The sequence below is a fragment of the Oncorhynchus nerka genome, linkage group LG17, assembly GCF_034236695.1.
Source record: "Oncorhynchus nerka isolate Pitt River linkage group LG17, Oner_Uvic_2.0, whole genome shotgun sequence".
NCBI classification, from domain to species: Eukaryota; Metazoa; Chordata; class Actinopteri; order Salmoniformes; family Salmonidae; genus Oncorhynchus; species Oncorhynchus nerka.
In genome coordinates, this window is record NC_088412.1 from 6155131 (window position 1) to 6165084 (window position 9954).

General features: G+C 43.8%; 1 pseudogene; it reads left to right on the plus strand.

Annotated features, from left to right (window-relative positions):
• The first annotated feature begins 266 nt into the window (after positions 1 to 266).
• LOC135561367 (tripartite motif-containing protein 16-like) lies at positions 267 to 7170 on the plus strand (annotated as a pseudogene).
• Positions 7171 to 9954: the final 2784 nt, after the last annotated feature.

A 9954-nucleotide genomic window follows, 5' to 3' on the forward strand; every position in this document is an offset into this window, starting at 1 on the left:
AGTCCAGTAGGAAGCCACTCCCCCTCTACATACAGAGAACCCAGTCCAGTAGGAAGCCACTCCCCCTCTACATACAGAGAACCCAGTCCAGTAAAACCCTCCCCCTCCCCCTCTACATACAGGAACACAGTCCACCCTCCCCCTCTACATACAGAGAACCCAGTCCAGTAGGAAGCCACTCCCCCTCTACATACAGAGAACCCAGTCCAGTAGGAAGCCAGTCCAGTCCCCCCTCCTCTGGTGTAGAGTTCCATGAAACAGAAAGTCATCTTTCATACTGCCATTGCTTAACCTACGTGAGAGAGCAACAAAATGGCAGAGAATCAGGAACTGTTCTGTTGCTCCATCTGTCTGGATCTACTGAAGGATCCGGTGACTACTGCCTGTGGACACAGTTACTGTATGGGCTGTATTAAAGAAAGCTGGGATCAGGATGATCTGAAAGGTTTCTACAGCTGTCCACAGTGCAGACAGACCTTTATCCCAAGGCCTGTTCTGAACAGGAGCACTGTGCTGACTGAAGTGGTGGAGAAACTGAGGAAGACAGGAATCCAGGCTGCTCCCCCTCCTGCTCTGTGCTATGCTGGACCTGGAGATGTGGCGTGTGATTTCTGCACTGGGACCAGAAAGCAGAAAGCCCTCATGTCCTGTCTGGCGTGTCTGGCCTCTTACTGTGAGACTCATCTCCAACCTCACTATGAATTTCCTGCTTTGAAGAAGCACAAGCTGGTCAAAGCCACCACACAACTACAGGAGAAGATCTGCTCTCATCATGACAAACTGCTGGAGGTTTACTGTCGTACCGATCAGCAGTGTATCTGTCTGCTGTGTGTGATGGATGAACATAAAGGCCATGATACAGTGTCAGCTGCAGCAGAGAGGACTGAGAAACAGGTAAGACCAGAACAACTTGTTGGTGGCTGTCTGATAAACAAGGAATTAAAGATACAGTAGGAACTAAATCTGTTTGAATATGAGATCATTATATATAATATGAAATGGATCCACAAATATGAACACAAACCTTGAGTATATTGAGTTTGTTACAAATGTATCACCATTTTCTAAAGTCAAACACTGTTATCATTCTGAATGGCCTTTTATGAGTCCAAAGATCAGTCTCAACCCCTTGATACATGTAGGTCTACCATAAAAACTATAATCATTCACATAGCAACATAATATAATATTGTAAAGGGACTTCCTCAGGATTGTAGACCTTCCTCTCTATGGGTCCTATGTCACATTACTATACTATTGATCTACTGGACTAATAAAGCTTGATAGCTCATTGAAGAGTGATTCTCCACAGAGGCAGCTGGGGATGAGTCAGCAGAAGGTCCAGCAGAGATTCCAGGAGAGAGAGAAGGAGCTGAAGGAGCTCCAACAGGCTGTGGAGTCTTTCAAGGTGAGTATTGTTGACCAGAGGAGACACACCATTTCATACTGTCTTCATTTGGTATCGAAATTAGACTTCATGATATTTGATTATTAGTTTTGTGGTTCCTGAGGAGAGCTACTATTCTTTTTATTTTTATTTTCAAGTATTTTCAGAATGTATTAAAGCCAAAGCTAAAGCTTCCCTAAACAATTCAATATATCTAGTTAACGTTGTATTTAATGTAGTTTTACTATCTGTGCCAGGCTATAAATGACACAGATAATATCTAGTTAACGTTGTATTTAATGTAGTTTTACTATCTGTGCCAGGCTATAAATGACACAGATAATATCTAGTTAACGTTGTATTTAATGTAGTTTTACTATCTGTGCCAGGCTATAAATGACACAGATAATATCTAGTTAACGTTGTATTTAATGTAGTTTTACTATCTGTGTTTTGGTATAAATGACACAGATAACATTGTCAGTTAACGTTGTATTTAATGTAGTTTTGTTTATCTTTGCAAACAGGCTATAAATGACACAGATAATATCTAGTTAAAGTTGTATTTAATGTCAGTTTTACATCTGTGCCAGGCTGGTGAATGACACAGATAATATCTAGTTAACGTTGTATTTAATGTTAGGAAGACAGGGACTCTGTGCCAATGGCTATAAATGACACAGATAATATCTAGTTAACGTTGTATTTAATGTAGTTTTACTATCTGTGCCAGGCTATAAATGACACAGATAATATCTAGTTAACGTTGTATTTGGTGGACAGAAACTATCTTTGCCAGGCTATAAATGACACAGATAATATCTAGTTTAACGTTGTATTTAATTGATCACAGCTTTCTAAATTCCATGTAGATTTTGGTAAAAAACATTACATTTGATTATTTTGTCAGTAATGGCTGCAAAAATTGGAAAACATCTTTGTTTATCTTTGTCAAACATGAGATGACACAAACACACAGAGACAGTGTTGTGGCAAAGCTACCAGGAAACTATCAATCATGGGAACATTGCCATGTAACTGTCCAATGCCCCGCCCCCTCCACGCCCTCCGAAGGTGTTCACCAGGATGCCCGGCATCAGAACATCCCAGGCATTCCTGTGTTGGCAGAGGGAGCAGGTTGATTGGACCATGTTCTGACCTGTCTGTCCACTGGGAACTGGAGAGTAGAAATAGGACCAGCTACTGTCTGCCAGGAACACATAACACAGGACAGCTGTTCTGTGCGGGTCTGTCCAGGAGGGAGTTTTATTATCTGGACCAGGGTGTTCTATAAATGACACAGATAATATCTAGTTAATGTTGGATTTAATGGTGTTTGTACTGTCTGTGCCAGGAGGGATAAATGACACAGATCATATCTAGTTAACTGTCTGTATTTAATTGATCACAGCTTTCTGTACCTTCCATGTAGAGTTTTTGGTAAAAACATTACATTTGATTATTTTGTCAGTAATGGCTGCAAAAAGGAAAAATCTTCTTTATCTTTGTCAAACATGAGATGACACAAACACACAGAGACAGTGTTGTGGCACCTGTCTGTCCAGGAAACTATCAATCATGGGAACATTGCTGTCAGATTTGAACATCTGACCATGGAGGAGAAGTAGAGCTGGTGATATTGCAGAGAGAAGGAGTATCTGAGGAGAATTGTTGTGGTCACATCAATGTTAGGAAGACAGGGACTCTCTTTCCGTGCCAATGATGAATCTAGTGAAAGCACAAATAGAGGGAACTCTCAATAGTAAAACTAAAATAAAACTCAAACAACAACCTAGATACATCATGCTGAACTGAGTTTGCCAAAAACTACGGAATTGATGTCAAAACAGAAGAGATGTTGGTGGACAGAAACTTTCTTGCCCGGAAAAGAGAGGCTGGACGTCCTCCCAAAGATATGCTTGTTGTGCATAACTTCCTGAATGATGACAGAATATATATATATGATATACCAAGAGGTGTTCTGTATCTGTCTGTCCAAGAGGGAGGAGAGTAGAGCAAGACCAAGAGGTGTTCTGTACCTGTCTGTCCAGGAGGGAGGAGAGTAGAGCAGGACCAAGAGGTGTTCTGTACCTGTCTGTCCAGGAGGGAGGAGAGTAGAGCAGGACCAAGAGGTGTTCTGTACCTGTCTGTCCAGGAGGGAGGAGAGTAGAGCAGGACCAAGAGGTGTTCTGTACCTGTCTGTCCAGGAGGGAGGAGAGTAGAGCAGGACCAAAAGGTGTTCTCTACCTGTCTGTCCAGGAGGGAGGAGAGTAGAGCAGGACCAAGAGGTGTTCTGTACCTGTCTGTCCAGGAGAGAGGAGAGTAGAGGAGGACCAAGAGGTGTTCTGTACCTGTCTGTCCAGGAGGGAGGAGAGTAGAGCAGGACCAAGAGGTGTTCTGTACCTGTCTGTCCAGGAGGGAGGACAAGGCCTGGTGGACCTGGAGAGCAGGGTGGCAGAGGTCTGACTCAATGAGGTGTAGAGAGACTACTGTACCTACTGTCTCTCACTCTCTCTCTCTCTCTCTCTATCTCTCTCTCTCTCTCCAGCGCTCTGCACAGGCAGCAGTGGAGGACAGTGATCAGATCTTTACTGAGCTGATTCGCTCCATTGAGAGAAGGAGCTCTGAGGTGAAGGAGCTGATCAGAGCCCAAGAGAAGGCTCAAGTGAGTCAAGCTGAAGGACTCCTGGAGCAACTGAAGCAGGAGATAGCTGAGCTGAGGAAGAGAAGCACTGAGCTGGAGCAGCTCTCACACACAGAGGATGACATCCATTTCCTCCCGGTAACTAAACTGTCTTGTTACATGTGATATGAAATTAACTTCATGGGAAACTATTCATCTCAATCATTTATTTTTTATTTATTTATTTTCACCTTTATTTAACTAGGCAAGTCAGTTAAGAACAAATTCTTATTTTAACTGTTTCTCAGTTAACTGCCTGTTCAGGGTCAGAACGACAGATTTGTACCTTGTCAGCTCAGGGGTTTGAACTTGCAACCTTCCGGTTACTAGTCCAACGCTCTAACCACTAGGCTACCCTGCCGCCCCATTATGTTGTCCTGTCTGTCTCTCTGTCCGTCTCTCCCTCTCTCTCTCTGTCCGTCCCTCTCTCTCTGTCCGTCCCTCTCTCTCTGTCCGTCCCTCTCTCTCTGTCCGTCCCTCTCTCTCTGTCCGTCCCTCTCTCTCTGTCCGTCCCTCTCTCTGTCCGTCCCTCTCTCTGTCCGTCCCTCTCTGTTTGTCCCTCTCTCTCTGTCTGTCTCTGTCCGTCCCTCTCTGTTTGTCCCTCTCTCTCTGTTTGTCCCTCTCTCTCTGTCTGTCTCTGTCTGTCTCTGTCTGTCTGTCTGTCTGTCTGTCTGTCTGTCTGTCTGTCTGTCTGTCTGTCTGTCTGTCTGTCTGTCTGTCTGTCTGTCTGTCTGTCTGTCTGTCTGTCTGTCTGTCTGTTTCTGTATGTCCCTCTCTGTCTTTCTGTCTCTCTCTCTCTGTCTCTCTCTCTCTGTCTCTCTCTCTCTCTGTCTCTCTCTCTCTCTCTGTCTCTCTCTTCTCTGTCTCTCTGTCTCTCTCTCTCTCTCTCTCTGTTCTTCTCTCTCTCTCTCTCTTCTCTCTCTCTCTGTCCTTCTCTCTCTCTCTCTGTCCTTCTTCTCTCTCTCTCTCTCTCTCTCTGTCCTTCTCTCTCTCTCTCTCTGTCCTTCTCTCTCTCTCTCTCTGTCCTTCTCCTCTCTCTCTCTCTCTGTCCTTCTCTCTCTCTCTCTCTCTGTCCTCTCTCTCTCTCTCTCTCTCTCTCTGTCCTTCTCTCTCTCTGTCCTCTCTCCTCTCTCTGTCCTCTCTCTCTCTCTGTCCTTCTCTCTCTCTGTCCTCTCTCTGTCCTTCTCTCTCTCTCTCTCTCTCTCTGTCCTTCTCTCTCTCTCTCTCTCTCTCTCTCTCTCTGTCCTTCTCTCTCTCTCTCTCTCTCTCTCTCCTTCCTTCTCTCTCTCTCTCTGTCCTCTCTCTCTCTCTCTCTCTGTCCTTCTCTCTCTCTCTCTCTCTGTCCTTCTCTCTCTCTCTCTGTCCTTCTCTCTCTCTCTCTGTCCTTCTCTCTCTCTCTCTGTCCTTCTCTCTCTGTCCTTCTCTCTCTCTCTCTCTCTCTCTCTGTCCTTCTCTCTCTCTCTCTCTCTCTCTGTCCTTCTCTCTCTCTCTGTCCTTCTCTCTCTCTCTCTGTCCTTCTCTCCCTCTCTCTCTGTCCTTCTCTGTCATATCTCTCTCTCTGTCCTTCTCTCTTTCTCTGTCCGTCTCTCTCTCTGTTTCTCTCTCTCTCTCTGTCCTCTCTCTGTCTGTCCTTCTCTCTCTCTCTCTCTCCAGAGGTATCAGTCTCTCTCCAGTATCAGTGTATCTTCAGACTTACCCAGCATCGTTGTCCGTCCTCTTCAGTACTTTGGAGATGTGAGTAAGACTGTCTGAACTGAGAGAGAAACTAGAAGACTTCCTTAAGGAGAATGGACCAAGATCTCCACTACAGGTGTGTTGAAAACAATAAGGACATCAACTTTAGACCATTGAAAGTTCCCTACTAGTCATATACATGTGGAATATGGTCTGATGATAACATTCCCTCTCTCTGTCAATGTGTTTGTGTGTCTTTAGTGAATATAGTGGATGTTTTACTGCCTCCAGAGCCCAAGACCAGAGAACAGTTGTTACAATGTGAGTCTCTTTATTGTGAAGTAACTAACAGTCTCTTTTTACTGACACTCCGAACAATCCCTCTAGAAATATATAGCAATAGTAGATCTAATCAAAGACTGGGTATCTATCTGACTCCTCATATTTCTCTGATTTGATCTCTGCTGTGCTCTAATCAAAGACAGGGTAGATACAGTATCTGACTTAACTTATTGTTCTGACTCCCCTCATTGGTCTCTGCTCTTCTCCTAGATTCCTGTCAGCTCACACTGGACCCAAACACAGCACACACACTCCTCTCTCTGTCTGAAGGGAACAGAAAAGTGACACGTACAGGCCAATTCCAACCATATCCTGACCATCCAGACAGATTCACCAACTCGTACCAGGTTCTGTGTAGAGAGGGTCTGTCTGGACGCTGTTACTGGGAGGTGGAGTGGAGTGGTGTTGTTGTTTATACAGCAGTCTCATATAAAGACATCAGCAGAACAGGGACAGATGGTAGATTTGGACTCAATAACAAGTCCTGGAGTTTATATTACTATAGTGGTGGTTATTGTTTCAGACACAATAATGTTGAGACTAAAGTATCAGGCCCTCAGTCCTCCAGAGTAGGAGTGTACCTGGATCACAAGGCAGGTACTCTGTCCTTCTACAGTGTCTCTGACACAATGACCCTCCTCCTCCACAGAGTCCAGACCACATTCACTCAGCCCCTCTATCCTGGGTTTTATCTCTATGATTATAATTATACTGCTGAGCTGGTTAAACTGTAGTAGGGTCCACATAGATACTAGTCATGCTGGTGTAGTCTATAGCTGAGCTGGTTAAACTGTAGTAGGGTCCACATAGATACTAGTCATGCTGGTGTAGTCTATAGCTGAGCTGGTTAAACTGTAGTAGGGTCCACATAGATAATAGTCATGCTGGTGTAGTCTATAGCTGAGCTGGTTAAACTGTAGTAGGGTCCACATAGATACTAGTCATGCTGGTGTAGTCTATAGCTGAGCTGGTTAAACTGTAGTAGGGTCCACATAGATACTAGTCATGCTGGTGTAGTCTATAGCTGAGCTGGTTAAACTGTAAACTGATTTGTTATTAATTAAAATTCAATACAATGTTTTAATCTTGTACATTTCCATGAATCATGATGTCTGGTGTTGATGTATATTGGTTGTCATTCAGAACCATTGATATGTTTTCTCAGTTGGTTCTCTGTCTCTATGTAATTCTCCTCAGTATCATTGATCAGCTTGTTGGCTCGGTCCTAATTGATGTGTTCTCTGTCACCTGGAGCTGCATGGAAAATGGTCCAGGAACTAAAGGACAATTCAGGACTAGTCAGCCCACTACAAGCTGGTATCACTTACTTTCTACTAAACTATATGGTCTGGTTTCCAGACACAGATTATCCTAGTCCTGGACTAAACAGTATGTTCAATGTAGATGTCCAGGAAACCGGCCCTAAATGTGTCATCTTTCATCCTCCCATACTGCTCAGTCCAGCAACATTAAACCTGTCCAGCAGGTGGTGCTGTTGACCAAACAATAAAACCAGCAGATATCTTGACTTGCCACTCAGTATATCAGTAATATTCAGAATAGTACTTTAATATCATTGGAGATTGATGGTCTTTTTAATCCACTATCCAGAGTCAGGAACAGATGAAGTTAGGTCTGCTACTGTTCAGTGATTAAATATGATTTATGGTGATGGGAAATAATAAAAAACACTCAACTTCATCTAGTAATAGTTTTCCTTTGTTATTTATTCCAAGGTGTGTCTTTAACTTGTAAATGTATTGTGTGGAGGTGAGCTAGTGGTGTGTCTGATAGAATAGAATGAAAAGGGAGGAGGGGAGGAAGAGGAGAGGAGTGAAGGGCTGTTCAAGAAACCAGATGAGGAAGAGGAAGATGTTCAGGGGAATTACTGTCTCTGTTCCAAATGGTTCCCTATTCCCTACGTAGTGCACTACGGTGCTTCTGACCAGGTCTAAAGTAGTGTTCTACGTAGGGAATAGGGTGTAGATTTATTTCAATATCATGCTTTAGTGTTTGGCACAAAATATATTAGATACCCCCCCCCCCACTTCCTGTCTGTCATCCCCCAGTTCTGTTAAGACTTCCTCTCATTGAACTGGGCCTCATTCTAAATGGTCACTTTGTATTGATAGTCCACACTGGTCTTTACTATGGTTCTACATACAGTACCTGTATTGATAGTCCATACTGGTCTTTACTATGGTTCTACATACAGTATCTTGTATTGATAGTCCATACTGGTCTTTACTATGGTTCTACATACGGTATCTGTATTGATAGTCCATACTGGTCTTTACTATGGTTCTACATACAGTATCTTGTATTGATAGTCCATACTGGTCTTTACTATGGTTCTACATACAGTATCTGTATTGATAGTCTATACTGGTATTTACTATGGTTCTACATACAGTACCTGTATTGATAGTCCATACTGGTCTTTACTATGGTTCTACATACAGTACCTGTATTGATAGTCCATACTGGTCTTTACTATGGTTCTACATACAGTATCTGTATTGATAGTCCATACTGGTATTTACTATGGTTCTACATACAGTATCTGTATTGATAGTCCATACTGGTCTTTACTATGGTTCTACATACAGTACCTGTATTGATAGTCCATACTGGTCTTTACTATGGTTCTACATACAGTATCTTTATTGATAGTCCATACTGGTCTTTACTATGGTTCTACATACAGTATCTGTATTGATAGTCCATACTGGTCTTTACTATGGTTCTACATACAGTATCTGTATTGATAGTCCATACTGGGCTTTACTATGGTTCTACATACAGTATGAGGGCCTCATCATCCAGCTACACAAAGAAAGCTATGGACCTGAAAGGGACTGCAGTGTGCTCCAGACTCCAGCAGGGGGCAGTAAAACCCTATGGACCTGAAAGGGGAAGTGAGGAGTTAAGTGTGATGCTATTGACCATTGCATCACTTAACCAGTATTCTGCTGTGATACACCATCCCATCTGGTTTGGGTTTAGTGGGACTATCATTTGTTCTCACCTGATTGTCTATGAGGTGTATCAGGTGTGTCCCAACTTTTGACTGATTCTGTAGTTTCTGTAGTGCAGAAAGTATGATGCTGTCCTAGTTCTGCTCTGTGTCCTGATCCAAGGAAAGACTCATCTCTGGACACTCTCACATACCCTGTTACCTGCTGCACTGCTCCCCGCCTGCTCTGGTCTGTCTCTCCCAGTCTGGTACAGGTGTCCTCTCCTCCTCTGGTCTGTCTCTCCCAGTCTGGTACAGGTGTCCTCTCCTGCTCTGGTCTGTCTCTCCCAGTCTGGTACAGGTGCCATCTCCTGCTCTGGTCTGTCTCTCCCAGTCTGGTACAGGTGTCCTCTCCTGCTCTGGTCTGTCTCTCCCAGTCTGGTACAGGTGTCCTCTCCTGCTCTGGTCTGTCTCTCCCAGTCTGGTACAGGTGTCCTCTCCTGCTCTGGTCTGTCTCTCCCAGTCTGGTACAGGTGTCCTCTCCTGCTCTGGTCTGTCTCTCCCAGTCTGGTACAGGTGTCCTCTCCTGCTCTGGTCTGTCTCTCCCAGTCTGGTACAGGTGTCCTCTCCTGCTGTTGGACTATTTGATTAGTGATTGTTACTATGTTTGTATTATTATTTAGGATTGTTTTTAGCTCATTTAATGAGGGTTCGGTGTTGTGTTGGCTACATGTCTTAGATTGCTTAGTGCTGTGTTTCTCTCAGATCAAAGGATCATGTTGCTGCTGTTCATGTTGCTGCTATTCATGTTGTTCATGTTGCTGTTGTTCATGTTGTTGCTGTTCATGTTGCTGTTGTTCATGTTGTTGTTGTTCATGTTGTTGCTGTTCATGTTGCTGCTGTTCATGTTGC